The sequence below is a fragment of the Lampetra fluviatilis genome, chromosome 3, assembly GCF_964198595.1.
Source record: "Lampetra fluviatilis chromosome 3, kcLamFluv1.1, whole genome shotgun sequence".
Taxonomy (NCBI): Eukaryota; Metazoa; Chordata; class Hyperoartia; order Petromyzontiformes; family Petromyzontidae; genus Lampetra; species Lampetra fluviatilis.
In genome coordinates, this window is record NC_136277.1 from 1,687,700 (window position 1) to 1,706,128 (window position 18,429).

Consider the following 18,429-nt stretch of genomic DNA (forward strand, 5'->3'; position numbering starts at 1 on the left):
GTCTGTGTGTGTGTGTGTGTGTCTGTGTGTGTCTGTGTGTGTGTCTGTGTGTGTGTGTCTGTGTGTGTGTGTCTGTGTGTGTGTCTGTGTGTGTGTCTGTGTGTGTGTCTGTGTGTGTGTCTGTGTGTGTGTCTGTGTGTGTCTGTGTGTGTGTCTGTGTGTGTGTCTGTGTGTGTCTGTGTGTGTGTGTGTGTGTCTGTGTGTGTGTGTCTGTGTGTGAGTGTCTGTGTGTGTGAGTGTCTGTGTGAGTGTCGCGTTTCTCGCACGAGGAGGGGGAGGGGGAGTTCTGTCGCCATGGCGACCGCAGCGCGCGCCCCGCCTCCATCAGCGAGTGGAGGGGAGAGAGTGGAACTCACACACACACAGACACACACACAGACACACAGACACACACACACAGACACACACACACAGACACACACACACAGACACACACACACAGACACACACACAGAGTGGTGTACACACACACAGAGTGGTGTACACACACACACTACAGAGACAAAGATCCCCCCTAACACCACCACCACCACGGACTGTAGGGGCAAGTGCAGTTCGCGAGCACCTATTATTCGAGGGGTGCTGCAAGGGTGCGGGTCGGGGTCGCGCTGTAAAAGGAATTGGGGGGGTACTAAAGGGACTTTATCTGCCCGTTCGAGCGTGAGCGTGGATCCGTGGAGGTGCGGTGGGGGACGGACGCTGCCTCGGCTCGGGTGAGTTGGTGGGTGGGTGAGTGATTGGGTGAGTGGGTGGGTGAGTTCGTGGGTGGGTGAGTGGGTGGGTGGGTGAGTTAGTGGGTGGGTGGGTGAGTTAGTGGGTGGGTGAGTGGGTGAGTGGGTGGGTGGGTGGGTGAGTTAGTGGGTGGGTGAGTGATTGGGTGAGTGGGTGGATGAGTGGGTGAGTTGGTGGGTGGGTGGGTGAGTTAGTGGGTGGGTGAGTGGGTGAGTGGGTGGGTGGGTGGGTGAGTTAGTGGGTGGGTGAGTGATTGGGTGAGTGAGTGGGTGGATGAGTGGGTGAGTGATTGGGTGAGTTGGTGGGTGGGTGGGTGAGTTAGTGGGTGGGTGAGTGGGTGGGTGGGTGGGTGAGTTAGTGGGTGGGTGAGTGATTGGGTGAGTGGGTGGGTGAGTTAGTGGGTGGGTGAGTGGGTGAGTGGGTGGGTGAGTGATTGGGTGAGTGGGTGGGTGAGTGATTGGGTGAGTGGGTGGATGAGTTGGTGGGTGGGTGGGTGAGTTGGTGGGTGGGTGAGTGATTGGGTGAGTGATTGGGTGAGTGGGTGGGTGAGTGATTGGGTGAGTTGGTGGGTGGGTGAGTGGTTGGGTGAGTGGGTGGGTGAGTGTTTGGGTGAGTGATTGGGTGAGTGGGTGGGTGAGTTGGTGGGTGGGTGAGTGAGTGGGTGGGTGGGTGGGTGAGTTGGTGGGTGGGTGAGTGGGTGGGTGAGTGATTGGGTGAGTGATTGGGTGAGTTGGTGGGTGAGTGATTGGGTGAGTGATTGGGTGAGTGGGTGGATGAGTTGGTGGGTCGGTGAGTGATTGGGTGAGTGGGTGGGTGAGTGGGTGGGTGAGTGATTGGGTGAGTTGGTGGGTGGGTGAGTGATTGGGTGAGTGGGTGGGTGAGTGATTGGGTGGCTGAGTGATTGGGTGAGTGGGTGGGTGGGTGAGTGATTGGGTGAGTGGGTGGGTGGGTGGGTGAGTGATTGGGTGAGTGGGTGGGTGGGTGGGTGTTGTAAGCGACAGTGCCGTGTGGTGGTGTAGTGGTGTAGTAGTGGTGTGGTAGTGGTGGTCTAGTGGTGGTGGTGGTGTAGTAGTGGTGGTGGTGGTGTAGTGGTGGTGGTGGTGTAGTGGTGTAGTAGTGGTGGTGTGGTGGTGGTGTGGTGGTGTAGTAGTGGTGGTGGTGGTGTAGTGGTGGTGGTGGTGTAGTGGTGTAGTAGTGGTGGTGTGGTGGTGGTGTGGTGGTGGTGTAGTGGTGGTGGTGTAGTAGTGGTGTAGTGGTGGTGTAGTGGTGGTGGTGTAGTAGTGGTGGTGGTGTAGTGGTGTGGTAGTGGTGGTGTTGTAGTGGTGGTGTAGTGGTTAGTGGTGTAGTGGTGGTGTAGTGGTGTGGTAGTGGTGGTGTCGTGGTGGTGTAGTGGTGGTGGTGTAGTGGTGTAGTGGTGGTGGTGTAGTGGTGGTGTGGTGGTGGTGTAGTGGGACCAGCGTGGGTTGCCATCTGTCCCGGTTTGACCCGGACACTCCAGGGTGACAGCCACTTTCAGTGTTCGCCTTTAAGGAATCGATATTTTTATTGATCCCCCCCCCCTCGCGTGACCTGGTGACCCGACGTGATGCTGACGGGAGGCGGTCGATGTTGTAGACCTCGGGCTGACTGGGAGACGTCTGGGTTTGGTTTGTGGACAACTTTCAAACTCGCTGATCCGTTCGCTCACTCCCTCAAATCGCTCACGCGTTGAGGGCCCACAGACCGTGCCAGGGCCCACAGGCCCACAGGGCGTGTGAGGGCCCACCCACCCAGGGCCCACTCACCCAGGGCCCACTCACCCACAAGCCGTGTGAGAGGGCCCACCCACCCAGGGCCCACCCACCCAGGGCCCACTCACCCAGGGCCCACTCACCCACAAGCCGTGTGAGAGGGCCCACCCACCCAGGGCCCACCCACCCAGGGCCCACTCACCCAGGGCCCACTCACCCACAGGCCGTGTGAGAGGGCCCACTCACCCAGGGCCCACTCACCCAGGGCCCACTCACCCACAGGCCGTGTGAGAGGGCCCACTCACCCAGGGCCCACTCACCCAGGGCCCACTCACCCAGGGCCCACTCACCCAGGGCCCACTCACCCACAGGGCGTGTGTGAGGGCCCACTCACCCAGGGCCCACTCACCCACAGGCCGTGTGAGAGGGCCCACTCACCCAGGGCCCACTCACCCAGGGCCCACTCACCCAGGGCCCACTCACCCACAGGGCGTGTGTGAGGGCCCACTCACCCAGGGCCCACTCACCCACAGGCCGTGTGTGAGGGCCCACCCACCACCCACCCAGGGCCCACTCACCCAGGGCCCACCCACCCAGGGCCCACTCACCCACAGGCCGTGAGAGAGGGCCCACTCACCCAGGGCCCACTCACCCACAGGCCGTGTGTGAGGGCCCACCCACCACCCACCCAGGGCCCACTCACCCACAGGGCGTGTGAGGGGCCCGCTCTGATGAACTAGCGGGCAGTCAATTCGCTCCCCGCTGGGGTTGTGGACGCGCTTTGTGGATCTGGGTGCTTCAAGGGGCTACTCATCACCCCCCCGCATTCCTGACGAGGTGAAATTTGCCTCCTGGAAACGGTCGTGCGTGTGACTTTGTGTGTGTGTGTCCACGTGTGTGTGTGTAGCAGTGTGTGCGTGTGACTTTGTGTGTGTACACGTGTGTGTGTAGCAGTGTGTGTGTGTGTAGCAGTGTGTGTCCACGTGTGTGTGTGTGTCCACGTGTGTGTGTGTACACGTGTGTGTGTGTACATGTGTGTGTGTCCGTGTGTGTGTGTCCGTGTGTGTGTGTACACGTGTGTGTGTCCACGTGTGTGTCCACGTGTGTGTGTGTGTAGCAGTGTGTGTACACGTGTGTGTCCACGTGTGTGTACACGTGTGTGTACACGTGTGTGTGTCACCACTGCACACACAACACCCAACACGAGTTTGCTGTTGAGTGGTGGTGGTGATGGTGGTGGTGATGATGGTGGTGATGGTGGTGGTGATGATGGTGGTGGTGATGATGGTGGTGGTGGTGATGGTGGTGGTGGTGATGGTGGTGGTGGTGATGGTGGTGGTGATGGTGGTGGTGATGGTGGTGGTGGTGATGATGGTGGTGATGGTGGTGGTGATGATGGTGGTGGTGATGATGGTGGTGGTGATGATGGTGGTGGTGATGGTGGTGGTAACGTCGTTAATTCTCTCCCATCTTCCTCTTCCTCCTCGTTAAATTCTGCCCCGCGGATTCGGTCCCCTGGCCCGCGATGCTCAAACTACATAAAATCGACCCCTAGGAATGTCGCCTGCTAGCAGGCCGTCAAACTAATTGACGACTTCCGCCGGTTAATTAATGGAGGAGGAGGAGGGGGGGGGCTGTGAATGTGGTGGTTGGCATCGCAAGCCAACGCTGCGGCTCTTGCTTGCCACCATCGCCGTACAAAGACAAAGATCCCCCCCTCCCCACCGCGTACAGCCTGTAACAGACTGGTTGGGGTGGCAAGAGTGCTGCGGTGGCTAGGAGATGTTAACTACCTCGCCTGGTATACAGGAGGTCGTGGGTTCGATCCCGACCCTGACGATGCCTGCTGCTGCTTTACATTTGGAGTTTGCGGTGTCTCTCTCTCTCTCATCATCATCACGGTGGCTATGAGATGTTAACTACCTCGCCTGGTATACAGGAGGTCGTGGGTTCGATCCCGACCCTGACGATGCCTGCTGCTGCTTTATATTTGGAGTTTGCGGTGTCTCTCTCTCTCTCATCATCATCACGGTGGCTAGGAGATGTTAACTACCTCGCCTGGTCTACAGGAGGTCGTGGGTTCGATCCCAACCCTGACGATGCCTGCTGCTGCTTTACATTTGGAGTTTGCGGTGTCTCTCTCTCTCTCATCATCATCATCACGGTGGCTTGGAGATGTTAACTACCTCGCCTGGTATACAGGAGGTCGTGGGTTCGATCCCGACCCTGACGATGCCTGCTGCTGCTTTATATTTGGAGTTTGCGGTGTCTCTCTCTCTCTCATCATCATCACGGTGGCTATGAGATGTTAACTACCTCGCCTGGTATACAGGAGGTCGTGGGTTCGATCCCGACCCTGAAGCCTGCTGTATATTTGGAGTTTGCGTGTCTCTCTCATCATCACGGGGGCTAGGAGATGTTAACTATCTCGCCTGGTCTACAGGAGGTCGTGGGTTCGATCCCGACCCTGAAGCCTGCTGTATATTTGGAGTTTGCGTGTCTCTCTCATCATCACGGGGGCTAGGAGATGTTAACTATCTCGCCTGGTCTACAGGAGGTCGTGGGTTCGATCCCGACCTTGACGCCTGCTGTATATTTGGAGTTTGCGTGTCTCTCTCATCATCATCACGGTGGCTAGGAGATGTTAACTACCTCGCCTGGTCTGCAGGAGGTCGTGGGATCGATCCCGACCCTGACGATGCCTGCTGCTGCTGTATGTTTGGAGTTTGCGGTGTGTCTCTCCCCGTGGTCGCGTGGATTTTCCTCCGGCTCCTCCGGGTTTTCCCTCTCTGTTTAGGAACAACGTCACGCGTTCAGAGTATTTGGCTGCGATGCATTTCCATGTGACGATGATGAGCCCACTTCGTTGAGCTATCATTTGTGTTCTTGGTTCTTTCGGTAAAGTCACGTAGAAGCGAAATAATAAAATAAATAAATAAAACATAATAAAATAATTCTCACAACGTTTCGGCCACAACGCAAGCCACCGTCCTCAGGTGAAGACCAGGTCTGTCGGAAAGACAGCGTCTGAATGAACACCACCAAGCTTGGCAGCGTATATTTAAGCTGGGTTGGAGGGGGAAGAGCGCCTTGACGAAGGAATTTGCATATCAAGAGGAATTTAGCATATTTATGGGAAATGCAGATATGGGATTAGTCACTACTTGTGGAATGCGTAGGAGGTGGGCGAAAGAAAGAACCAAGAAGATGAATCCCTGCAGTCACGAAAGCTTTAAATCTAAATCTATCATTTGTGGTCAGATCGCCTCTGAAAAAGAGATCGTTTGCTCAGTGGGCCTCACCTGGTAAAATAAAGAGTTTCGTTTTTAGCAAAGTGCTGTGAGCGAGCAGCTATGAAGGCCTAAACGGCACACGAGGGGGCGGGTGGCCAGCACCACGCCCGGCCGCCTTTGTCTCCCCAGTGGCGATGTTTACACACCGCACCAGGTACTCATTTGAGGCTGAGTCGACCTAGGGTAGGAGGCCCAGGACCGGTTCAGATGATTAATGTCACCGGCGTTGGGTGGCCGTTAGCGGGAATCTAACTGGGGTCACGATGTCCGTAGCGCAGCGTGCTAACCGCTGCACCACCGCTCCCCACATCGCTGTACGGTACAGTACGCCAGCCACGTGGCCGCCTTGGCTACCTCTACCGTACTCTTAACTCACGTGGCACACTTTTGTCAAGAAAACATTTCACCGGGGATATCGCTCGAGTTGAAACATCCTCGTCCCGTTGCGACGATCACCCCCAGTGCCACGTGGCATCGTGCGTCCCTCGTCCGTCGTGCACGTCATTGGCAAAAGGCCGCAATAAAGCTGACACCTTTAGCAAGGAATCATGCTTACTACATTAACCACAATACTTGCAGTCAAATGCAAACAAAAGCAATACTCTGATAATTTATGCATTGTCCTTGAAACTGATTGGTCCACACCAGAGACAGCTTTCTTTAGAGCCTAGTCTCATATGGTGTTCGACCAAATGACGCCAAAAGGCGCACAGTTCAAAGAAAGCTGTCTCTGGTGTGGACCAATCAGTTTCAAGGACAATGCATAAATCATCAGAGTATTGTTTTTGTTTGCATTTGACTGCAAGTATTGTGGTTAATGTAGTAAGCATGATTCCTTGCTAAAGGTGTCAGTTTTGTTGCCAGAAAAAAGGGGAAAAACCCTATTAGTACCGCAAAATATCCGTTCCATGTTCCTGTCACTTCATTTTGTGTCGCGCAGTTTTTTTTGCTATTTGTCGTTTCGGTGACCCAGGTCACGCCACACCCTGCTGCCTTGAGTTCGTCACGCGAAGTCAACTTGAACGTGACCCTGAATGCGTCGGATCAGATCACGGAAGCTGAGCAGGGTTGGTCCCAGTTAGTACTTGTGTAACGATCTAGATTAGAAGTTTTCGTGACTGCAGGGATCCATACTCTTTGGTTCTTTCGGTAAAGTCACGTAGGTAACGACGACGTGACACTTTATTGAAGACGCGTTCGCTTGACATCAGGCGGAGACCCCCACCGCAACAGCCCCGAGTCTCCGCGCATCTCCCCCTTTTATACCAAGACACGAGGCCACGCCCCCCTTCTCGAGCATTCTCGCAGACTCTGGACACTCGCTCCACCGGCAGACTCCACTGGCCTCTTCCGTCGCCTGACACAAGAGGACGCTCCCTTCTCGAACATTCCTGTGGCCACCAGTCCCTTCGCACTCACAACTGACTCCCCTGTCATTTACCTCCCGTGGCCACCAGTCCCTTCGCACTCACAGCTGACTCCCCTGTCATTACCTCCCGTAGCCACCAGTCCCTTCACACTCACAGCTGACTCCCCTGTCATTACCTCCCATGGCCACCAGTCCCTTCGCACTCACAGCTGACTCCCCTGTCATTACCTCCCGTAGCCACCAGTCCCTTCACACTCACAACTGACTCCCCTGTCATTACCTCCCATAGCCACCAGTCCCTTCGCACTCACAGCTGACTCCCCCGTCATTACCTCCCGTGGCCACCAGTCCCTTCACACTCACAGCTGACTCCCCTGTTATTACCTCCCGTGGCCACTAGTCCACTCACACCGCATGCAGGCTCTACTGTCATTACACTTGGATGGGAGACCGCCTTGGGAAGTCCAGGTGTCGTAGGCTTGGGCTGCGAGATGGCCAGGAGAAATTGTCACCGAAGTGGATTCTTGAATCTATCTGTGCGGGGCTTTGAGTGGGGGCTTTCTCCGGACTCTCCTGCGATTTCTTCCCGCATGAAGAGCCAGACTGTCACTTCTCGTTGACTTCATGGCCACACAGCCCAGTGTGGTGGCATCACCCTGCTGATTAAAAGAATCATGAGATTCGTCAGTGAGGCTTTTATGGGTAAAATAAGCAATTATTATTATAATGATAATTACGAAGTGTTGACACGGACACTCTCCTCGCAGTTTGCTACTCGCCGTCCATTCTGGAGCCCCGTAAGAGGTTTTTTTTAAGGGTCAAATCGTACTCTTAACTCAATAGAAAAGTGTCATTAAACCCACCACCGCCCGTCACGGCCAATCAGAGAAGTTTGTCATGGACACACAACGTGTCAATTCGTTACTTGCTCAGCACACCAGGATGTCTCCAGCACATATACCCCTACACAAAACCCCTCTATTGTGTTGACAATATGAGTTGGGAAAGCCCTGCAACAACTCCCACTCGTTACTCTGGGTCTCTTCGCCGCCCGTGCCAGGCTGGGTGCACGCGTGACGTGCCGTCTGGCCCGCGCCGGCCCCGTGGAAATCTCTCCTCCTAATTGCCCCTTTAGCCGCACGCTGCCCCATTAAGCATTGCCCCCCCCCCCCCCCCGCTATAGCCCCCCCCCCCCCCAACGCGAGGTGAGGTCATTTTCTGAGGTCACTTTCTCGCCGGGTTTAACTCGCGCTGACGAAATCACCGCCGTGGTGGTGGCGGTGGCGGCGGTCGCATTGGCGGTGGTGGTGGTGGTGGCGGTGGTGGTGGTGATGACGGTGGTGGTGGTGGTGGCGGTGGTGGTGGCGGTGGTGGTGATGACGGTGGTGGTGGTGGTGGTGGCGGTAGTGGTGGCGGTGGTGGCGACGGTGGTGGTGGTGATGACGGTGGTGGTGGTGGTGGTGGCGGTGGTGGCGGTGGTGGTGATGACGGTGGTGGTGGTGGTGGCGGTAGTGGTGGCGGTGGTGATGACGGTGGTGGTGGTGGTGGTGGCGGTGGCAGCGGTCGCATTGGCGGTGGTGGTGGTGGTGGTGGCGGCGGTGGTGGTGATGACGGTGGTGGTGGTGGTGGCGGTGGTGGTGGCGGTGGTGGTGATGACGGTGGTGGTGGTGGTGGTGGCGGTAGTGGTGGCGGTGGTGGCGACGGTGGTGGTGGTGATGACGGTGGTGGTGGTGGTGGTGGCGGTGGCAGCGGTCGCATTGGCGGTGGTGGTGGTGGTGGTGGCGGCGGTGGTGGTGATGACGGTGGTGGTGGTGGTGGCGGTGGTGGTGGCGGTGGTGGTGATGACGGTGGTGGTGGTGGTGGCGGTGGTGGTGGCGGTGGTGGCGACGGTGGTGGTGGTGATGACGGTGGTGGTGGTGGTGGCGGTGGCAGCGGTCGCATTGGCGGTGGTGGTGGTGGTGGTGGCGGCGGTGGTGGTGATGACGGTGGTGGTGGTGGCGGTGGTGGTGGTGATGACGGTGGTGGTGGTGATGACGGTGGTGGTGGCGGTGGTGGTGGCGGTGGTGGCGACGGTGGTGGTGGTGATGACGGTGGTGGTGGTGGTGGTGGCGGTGGCGGTGGTGGTGGTGATGACGGTGGTGGCGGTGGCGGCAGTGGCGGTGGTGGTGGTGATGACGGTGGTGGCGGTGGCGGCAGTGGTGGTGGTGGTGGTGATGACGGTGGTGGTGGTGGTGGTGATGACGGTGGTGGTGGTGATGGTGGAGATGATGACGGTGGTAGTGGTGGTGATGGTGGTGATGATGACGGTGGTAGTGGTGGTGGTGGTGGTGATGACGGTGGTGGTGGTGGTGATGACGGTGGTGGTGGTGGTGATGGTGGTGGTGATGATGACGGTGGTGGTGGTGATGGTGGTGGTGGTGTTCGTGGTGGTGGTGGTGACGGTGGTGGTGATGACGCTGGTGGTGGTGATGACGGTGGTGGTGGTGGTGATGACGGTGGTGGTGGTGGTGATGACGGTGGTGGTGGTGGTGATGGTGGTGGTGGTGATGATGACGGTGGTGGTGGTGGTGGTGGTGATGGTGGTGGTGGTGTTCGTGGTGGTGACGGTGGTGGTGATGACGCTGGTGGTGGTGATGACGGTGGTGGTGGTGGATGATGACGGTGGTGGTGGTGGATGATGATGGTGGTGGTGGTGACGGTGGTGGTGATGACGGTGGTGGTGGTGATGACGGTGGTGGTGGTGGTGGTGATGACGGTGGTGGTGGTGGTGTCCGTGGTGCCACCCACCCACCTCGTGTGCCGTGCCGGCCTTCGTAGGTGGTACTCGCTGACAGCACTTGCCCCGACAGCCTGTCACGGCTACACGGGGGAGCTTTGTCTTTGGTGTCTAAAGAGGGCCTTGGTTGGGATCCTCTGTCCTGGATCGCCCCGGGGCGCTCCGGGAAATCCGCCTCTGGGTTTCGGGTGGGCGGGAATTGATTCGTACCCAGAATTTGGTGAGTTTCACTGCCCCCGGTGATGACTGAGAGACGCTTCCCAACATTGTCTGTGCAGCGGAGGACAGACCCGGGCCTCGCGTTTGATCTCTAGTGAGTCTGTGGGTCTCTATGTGAGTCTATGGGTCTCTGGGTGAGTCTGTGGGTCTCTGTGTGGAGTCTGTGGGTCTCTGGGTGAGTCTGTGGGTCTCTATGTGAGTCTGTGGGTCTCTGGGTGAGTCTGTGGGTCTCTGTGTGAGTCTGTGGGTCTCTGTGTGAGTCTATGGGTCTCTGTGTGAGTCTGTGGGTCTCTATGTGAGTCTATGGGTCTCTGTGTGAGTCTATGGGTCTCTATTTGAGTCTGTGGGTCTCTGTGTGAGTCTGTGGGTCTCTGTGAGTCTATGGGTCTCTATGCTAGTCTGTGGGTCTCTGTGTGAGTCTGTGGGTCTCTGTGTGATTCTGTGGGTCTCTTTGTGAGTCTGTGGGTCTCTGTGTGAGTCTATGGGTCTCTGTGTGAGTCTGTGGGTCTCTGTGAGTCTATGGGTCTCTATGCGAGTCTATGGGTCTCTATTTGAGTCTGTGGGTCTCTGTGTGAGTCTGTGGGTCTCTGTGTGAGTCTATGGGTCTCTATGCTAGTCTGTGGGTCTCTGTGTGAGTCTGTGGGTCTCTGTGTGAGTCTGTGGGTCTCTTTGTGAGTCTGTGGGTCTCTGTGTGAGTCTATGGGTCTCTGTGTGAGTCTGTGGGTCTCTGTGAGTCTATGGGTCTCTATGCTAGTCTGTGGATCTCTGTGTGAGTCTGTGGGTCTCTGTGTGAGTCTATGGGTCTCTGTGTGAGTCTGTGGGTCTCTGTGTGAGTCTATGGTTCTCTGTGTGAGTCTGTGGGTCTCTGTGTGAGTCTGTGAGTCTCTGTGTGAGTCTGTGGGTCTCTATGTGAGTCTATGGGTCTCTGTGTGAGTCTGTGGGTCTCTGTGTGAGTCTGTGGGTCTCTGTGTGAGTCTATGGGTCTCTGTGTGAGTCTGTGGGTCTCTGTGTGAGTCTATGGGTCTCTGTGTGAGTCTGTGGGTCTCTGTGTGAGTCTGTGGGTCTCTGTGTGAGTATGTGGGTCTCTGTGTGAGTCTGTGGGTTTCTGTGTGAGTCTATGGGTCTCTGTGTGAGTCTGTGGGTCTCTGTGTGAGTCTATGGGTCTCTGTGTGAGTTTGTGGGTCTCTGTGTGAGTCTGTGGGTCTCTGTGTGAGTCTGTGGGTCTCTGTGTGAGTCTGTGGGTCTCTGTGTGAGTCTGTGGGTCTCTGTGTGAGTCTGTGGGTCTCTGTGTGAGTCTATGGGTCTCTGTGTGAGTCTGTGGGTCTCTGTGTGAGTCTGTGAGTCTTTGTGTGAGTCTGTGGGTCTCTATGTGAGTCTATAAGTCTCTGTGTGAGTCTGTGGGTCTCTGTGTGAGTCTGTGGGTCTCTGTGTGAGTCTATGGGTCTCTGTGTGAGTCTGTGGGTCTCTGTGTGAGTCTGTGGGTCTCTGTGTGAGTCTGTGGGTCTCTGTGTGAGTCTGTGGGTCTCTGTGTGAGTCTATGGGTCTCTGTGTGAGTCTGTGGGTCTCTGTGTGAGTATGTGGGTCTCTGTGTGAGTCTGTGGGTCTCTGTGTGAGTCTGTGGGTCTCTGTGTGAGTCTGTGGGTCTCTGTGTGAGTCTATGGGTCTCTGTGTGAGTCTGTGGGTCTCTGTGTGAGTCTGTGGGTCTCTGTGTGAGTCTGTGGGTCTCTGTGTGAGTCTGTGGGTCTCTGTGTGAGTCTGTGGGTCTCTGTGTGAGTCTGTGGGTCTCTGTGTGAGTCTGTGGGTCTCTGTGTGAGTCTGTGGGTCTCTGTGTGAGTCTGTGGGCCTCTGTGTGAGTCTGTGGGTCTCTGTGTGAGTCTGTGAGTCTCTGTGTGAGTCTGTGGGTCTCTATGTGAGTCTATGAGTCTCTGTGTGAGTCTGTGGGTCTCTGTGTGAGTCTGTGGGTCTCTGTGTGAGTCTGTGGGTCTCTGTGTGAGTCTGTGGGTCTCTGTGTGAGTCTGTGGGTCTCTGTGTGAGTCTATGGGTCTCTGTGTGAGTCTGTGGGTCTCTGTGTGAGTCTGTGGGTCTCTGTGTGAGTCTGTGGGTCTCTGTGTGAGTCTGTGGGTCTCTGTGTGAGTCTGTGGGTCTCTGTGTGAGTCTGTGGGTCTCTGTGTGAGTCTGTGGGTCTCTGTGTGAGTCTGTGGGTCTCTGTGTGAGTCTGTGGGTCTCTGTGTGAGTCTGTGGGTCTCTGTGTGAGTCTGTGGGTCTCTGTGTGAGTCTATGGGTCTCTGTGTGAGTCTGTGGGTCTCTGTGTGAGTCTGTGGGTCTCTGTGTGAGTCTGTGGGTCTCTGTGTGAGTCTGTGGGTCTCTGTGTGAGTCTATGGGTCTCTGTGTGAGTCTGTGGGTCTCTGTGTGAGTATGTGGGTCTCTGTGTGAGTCTGTGGGTCTCTGTGTGAGTCTGTGGGTCTCTGTGTGAGTCTGTGGGTCTCTGTGTGAGTCTATGGGTCTCTGTGTGAGTCTGTGGGTCTCTGTGTGAGTCTGTGGGTCTCTGTGTGAGTCTGTGGGTCTCTGTGTGAGTCTGTGGGTCTCTGTGTGAGTCTGTGGGTCTCTGTGTGAGTCTGTGGGTCTCTGTGTGAGTCTGTGGGTCTCTGTGTGAGTCTGTGGGTCTCTGTGTGAGTCTGTGGGTCTCTGTGTGAGTCTGTGGGCCTCTGTGTGAGTCTGTGGGTCTCTGTGTGAGTCTGTGAGTCTCTGTGTGAGTCTGTGGGTCTCTATGTGAGTCTATGAGTCTCTGTGTGAGTCTGTGGGTCTCTGTGTGAGTCTGTGGGTCTCTGTGTGAGTCTGTGGGTCTCTGTGTGAGTCTGTGGGTCTCTGTGTGAGTCTGTGGGTCTCTGTGTGAGTCTGTGGGTCTCTGTGTGAGTCTGTGGGTCTCTGTGTGAGTCTGTGGGTCTCTGTGTGAGTCTGTGGGTCTCTGTGTGAGTCTGTGGGTCTCTGTGTGAGTCTGTGGGTCTCTGTGTGAGTCTGTGGGTCTCTGTGTGAGTCTGTGGGTCTCTGTGTGAGTCTGTGGGTCTCTGTGTGAGTCTGTGGGTCTCTGTGTGAGTCTGTGGGTCTCTGTGTGAGTCTGTGGGTCTCTGTGTGAGTCTGTGGGTCTCTGTGTGAGTCTGTGGGTCTCTGTGTGAGTCTGTGGGTCTCTGTGTGAGTCTGTGGGCCTCTGTGTGAGTCTGTGGGTCTCTGTGTGAGTCTGTGGGTCTCTGTGTGAGTCTGTGGGTCTCTGTGTGAGTCTATGGGTCTCTGTGTGAGTCTGTGGGTCTCTGTGTGAGTCTATGGGTGTCTGTGTGAGTCTGTGGGTCTCTATGGATGAGAGTGAAAGTGAGCGGCCCCGTTTGTTTCTACCTCGAGGAATTTTGCCGCATTCGCACCCCGGGGGGTGGGGTGGGGGGCAGTGGGGGGTGGGGGGGAGTGGGGGGTGGGGGGGAGTGGGGGGTGGGGGGGGGGTGGGGGGCAGTGGGGGGTGGGGGGGAGTGGGGGGGTGGGGGGGCAGTGGGGGGGGGGTCAAGGTTCGCCGCGTGTCCCCGCCCGACGTCCCCGTGACGTCAGCGCCGTGACGTCAGCGCCGCCCCGTGGTTTACGATCGTCCAGGTGGCCCCGGCAGCGGCGCGGTGGGAAGGTCACGGGGTCAAAGTTTTGGCCGTGGGGGGGGGGGGTGGTGATTCAGCCCCCGCATCACCATCGTCATCATTATCATACGTCCGTCCGGTGGTCGATAAAATTCGTACCCCTTTGTGCGGCAGACGATGATCACGACGACTACGACGATGATGATGATGACGACGATGATGACGATGATGATGATGACGATGATGATGATGACGACGACGATGACGATGATGATGATGACGATGATGATGATGACGACGACTACGACGATGATGATGATGACGACGATGATGACGATGATGATGATGACGATGATGATGATGACGACGATGATGACGACGACGATGACGACGACGATGATGATGATGATGACGATGATGATGATGACGACGATGATGACGATGATGACGATGACGACGACGACGATGATGACGATGATGATAATGACAACGATGATGACGATGATAACGACGATGATGATGACGACGATGACGATGATAACGACGATGATGATGACGACGATGATGACGATAATTACGACGACGATGATGCCGACGACGACGATGACGACGACGATGAGACCACGTCTCTATTTAAGGGGTTGCGAGAGCAAACACTGCCAAAGAGGATTAGCTCGTGGCCTGCGATGGCTTCCCGCCCGCCCGCGACCCGCCGGCACAAGTCGGCGCTGGCTCCGTGCGGGACATCTCGCTGTGCCTGGCGCTGCGGCCTCATCGCCGCGGTCAAACATCGGTGGCGGTGCCAGCGGCGCTTTCCCCCGAGGCCCTCAGGGGACTCGTGCGGCCACTCCCAAGAGAAGCGGGCTCTACTCGCATTAAAATACATTTAGAGACAATTATTGTCCGCACCCTCCAACGCCCCCCCGCCCCCCCCCCCCGCCCCCCCCCCCCGCCCCCCGCCCCCCCCCCGCCCCCCCGCCCCCCCGCCCCCCGCCCCCCGCCCTGGCTGGCCACCAAAGTTGAATCACCGACGGCGCCGTAGTCGAGGGACGGAGAATCCGCTGGGAAAGTTCGTGGATCCGTCGCGAGGCTCCTCCGTGCGTTGCTGGAGAACGGCCCAGCGGGATCGGACATCACGGAGCGACCGCTGGTCCCCGCTTCTTCAAGAGACCTCTGCTCTACAGAGAATGGTCCGTGGAAGTGGACATCACAGAGCTAATGCTGAGGTCCCCGCTTCTTCACACAGAGTAGAGGGCAGCACTTTCCCGCTCGCTGTGCCGTATGAGAGCGAGCTTCGTCACGTTGAACCTCTTTCACACCATACGTAGCCAAACGTGCTAATCGGAAGGTCAGCAGACGAAACACCAAGAGCAGTTTTAGAGGAAAACGACGTTTCGTTACGGATGATTGTTTAAAGCGCATCGCTCCGGTCGCTCCCCCACATCGCAAGAGCGTTCCAGACGGCCACAGAAGCGCATCCCAAAGCGCCACGATGGCCAAGCCACTGTCGCCACTGCTGCTGCTGTAATGGGGCCGTCCATAAATGACGTCACGCACTTAGGGGAGGGGGGGGTCAGACATTTGTGACGATGTGTGACGAGGTGGGGGGGGGTTGAGAAATATGACGTCACATAAAAATGCGCAACTTTAAATGAATATAGACAACACGTTCTACTTAATTAAATAGACTTTTTTTACTAAATGTTTTCTCCTACAACATCAGAGTGCAGCGCCACATTAAATACGCACCACAATGACAATAGTTTAAAGCGATTTGAAGCATGTTTTATTTTTTTTTGGGGGGGGGGGGGCAGAGCTTTGTGACGTCATATTTGAGGGGGGGGGGTGACGTCGTGTGACGAAGGGGGGGAGGGGTCAAACATCGTCCAAAATCGCGTGACGTCATTTATGGCCGGCCCCTGATTGTTATAACAACACTCCGACAACATCAGAGTGCAGCGCCACATTAACTAAGCACCACATGCTTTATTTATTTATTTATTTTGGGGGTGGGGGGGGGGGAGAGCTTTGTGACGTCATATTTGAGGGGAGGGGTGGGGGGGGGGAGAGCTTTGTGACGTCATATTTGAGGGGAGGGGTGGGGGGGGGGGGTCTGTGCCTCTAAATATTTAAAGGGCCGCCCACGTGCAACTCGGTCGCCCGCGGTGGCGGTCACGGCGGACTGCGCGGGACTTCATTTGCGCCGTACGTAGCTGACGAGGGTGCAAGGTGGGGGGGGTGGGGGTGGTGGGGGGTGTGGTGGGGGGGGGGGCGAGGGGGGGGGTGGGGTGGGGGGGGTTGACACACCAGCCCGTCAGGGGGGGGGGGCGGGGTGGGTGGTGGGGGGGTTTTAACCCTACGGGCTGAATGCGTAGCCTGGTTGTTGTTGTTGTAGTCGTTGTTGTTGTTGTTATAGTTGTTGTCGTTGTTGTTGAACCCCGCGGGCAGCGGGGCCTGTTTCTAGACGACGCGCGAGTTGGTTTCTGAGCGCAGCGAGTCAGAAATAAACACCCGGAGACACTCGATCCGTGCCAGCCCCCCACTCCCTCCTCCCTCCCTCACACCCCCCTCCCTCCCCCGCTGCCCCCCCCCCCTTCTCCTCCCTCCCTCCCGCCGGGAGACCTCCCGACGCCCCGGCAGCTGCCCCCGTGAACCCCAGCCCTGCCCCCCCCCCCGCTGCCCCCCCCACTGCCCTCCCCCCGCTGCCCCCCCCCCCGCTGCCCCCCCCCCGCTGCCCCCCCCGCTGCCCGCCCCCACTGCCCCCCCGCGCCCGCTGCCCCTCCCCCGCTGCCCCCCCCCCCGCTGCCCGCCCCCCCCCCCGCTGCCCCCTCCCGCTGCCCCCCCCCGTGACCCCCCCCGTGACCCCCCCGTGACCCCCCCCCCCGTGACCCCCCCCCCCCCCAGGCGAGGGGTCACGCCGATAAGCGCTGCTGCGGTCAGTCGGTGGGTGCCCCCCCGTGGTGGCACGAGTTGGCGGGGCGGGGCGTGTGTGTCTGTGTGTGTGTGTCTGTGTGTGTGTGTCTCTCTGTGTGTGTCTCTGTGTGTGTGTCTGTGTGTGTGTGTCTCTCTGTGTGTGTCTCTGTGTGTGTGGGGAGCGGTGGGTGTAGTGGTTAGCGCTGCGTGTGTCTGTGTGTGTAGGGGGAGCGGTGGGTGTAGTGGTTAACACTGCGTGTGTAGGGGAGCGGTGGTGTAGTGGTTAGCGCTATCTGTGTGTAGGGGGAGCGGTGGTGGAGTGGTTAGCGCTGCATGTCTGTGTGTGTGTAGGGGGAGCGGTGGTGGAGTGGTTAGCGCTGCGTGTGTGTGTAGGGGGAGCGGTGGTGGAGTGGTTAGCACTGTCTGTGTGTGTAGGGGGAGCGGTGGTGGAGTGGTTAGCACTTCGTGTGTCTGTGTGTGTTGGGGGAGCGGTGGTGTAGTGGTTAGCGCTGCGTGTGTGTGTAGGGGGAGCGGTGGTGTCGTGGTTTATCACTGTCCTGTGTGTGTGTTGGGGGAGCGGTGGGTGTAGTGGTTAGCGCTGTCTGTGTGTGTAGGGGGAGCGGTGGTGTAGTGGTTAGCACTGCGTCGTTTGAGCTATCATTTGTGTTAGCCAGGTCGATCCTGACAAAAAGCGACGCAGCCCAATGAGACCTTCCTACCTGGTAAAATAATCAAGTTTTAGTCATCGTTTGTATACGTCTGAGCCCCCACCCACCCACCTGCCTCCCCCCCTCTGCTACTGTACCACGAATTTTCACGGTCAAAACATTCACGGTCAGCCTCTTGGTTTCTCGTTACACGTCCGAGAAATCGAACCCTGCCTCGCACAGATCGTTACCGGCTCACATCACTCCGTCTCATCATCATCACGGTGGCTAGGAGATGTTGACTACCTCGCCCGGTATACAGGAGGTCGTGGGATCGATCCCGACCCTGATCCCTGCTGCTGTATATTTGGAGTTTGCGTTTCTCTCTCTCATCATCACGGTGGCTAGCAGATGTTAACTACCTCGCCTGGTCTACAGGAGGTCGTGGGTTCGATCCCGACCCTGATCCCTGCTGTGTATTTTGAGTTTGAGGTCTCTCTCATCATCATCACGGTGGCTAGGAGATGTTGACTACCTCGCCCGGTCTACAGGAGGTCGTGGGTTCGATCCCGACCCTGACGCCTGCTGCTGCTGCTGTATATTTGGAGTTTGCGTGTCTCTCTCATCATCATCATCACGGTGGCTAGGAGATGTTGACTACCTCGCCCGGTCTACAGGAGGTCGTCGGATCGATCCCGACCCTGACGCCTGCTGTATATTTGGAGTTTGCGTGTCTCTCTCTCTCATTATCATCATCACAGTGGCTAGGAGATGTTGACTACCTCGCCCGGTATACAGGAGGTCGTGGGATCGATCCCGACACTGACGCCTGCTGTATATTTGGAGTTTGCGTGTCTCTCTCTCTCATTATCATCATCACGGTGGCTAGCAGATGTTAACTACCTCGCCTGGTCTACAGGAGGTCGTGGGTTCGATCCCGACCCTGACGCCTGTAGCTGCTGTATATTTGTAGTTTGCGTCTCTCTCTCTCCCCGTGGTCGCGTGGATTTATCTCCCACCACATTTAGGATCAGCATCACCACGCCTTTGTTTTAGAAGTAATTGTCTTTTGGCTGCCGCTATCATTCGCCACTTAATTGGGCTGCGTCATTAGCGATGGCCGTGGCGCTTCTGAAACG

The 18,429-nt window shown here is 57.2% G+C and overlaps 1 protein-coding gene across 2 annotated transcripts in view; it reads left to right on the forward strand.

Annotated features, from left to right (window-relative positions):
• Window positions 1-314: 314 nt before the first annotated feature.
• LOC144951216 (KN motif and ankyrin repeat domains 1-like) overlaps window positions 315-18,429 on the forward strand; it is a 78,383-nt gene continuing 60,268 nt past the window's right edge. For both annotated transcript variants that reach the window (XM_078881368.1, XM_078881383.1), the window contains exon 1: window positions 315-713. The gene's annotated coding sequence lies outside the window, so the exon portion shown is untranslated. The remainder of the gene's footprint in view (window positions 714-18,429) is intronic.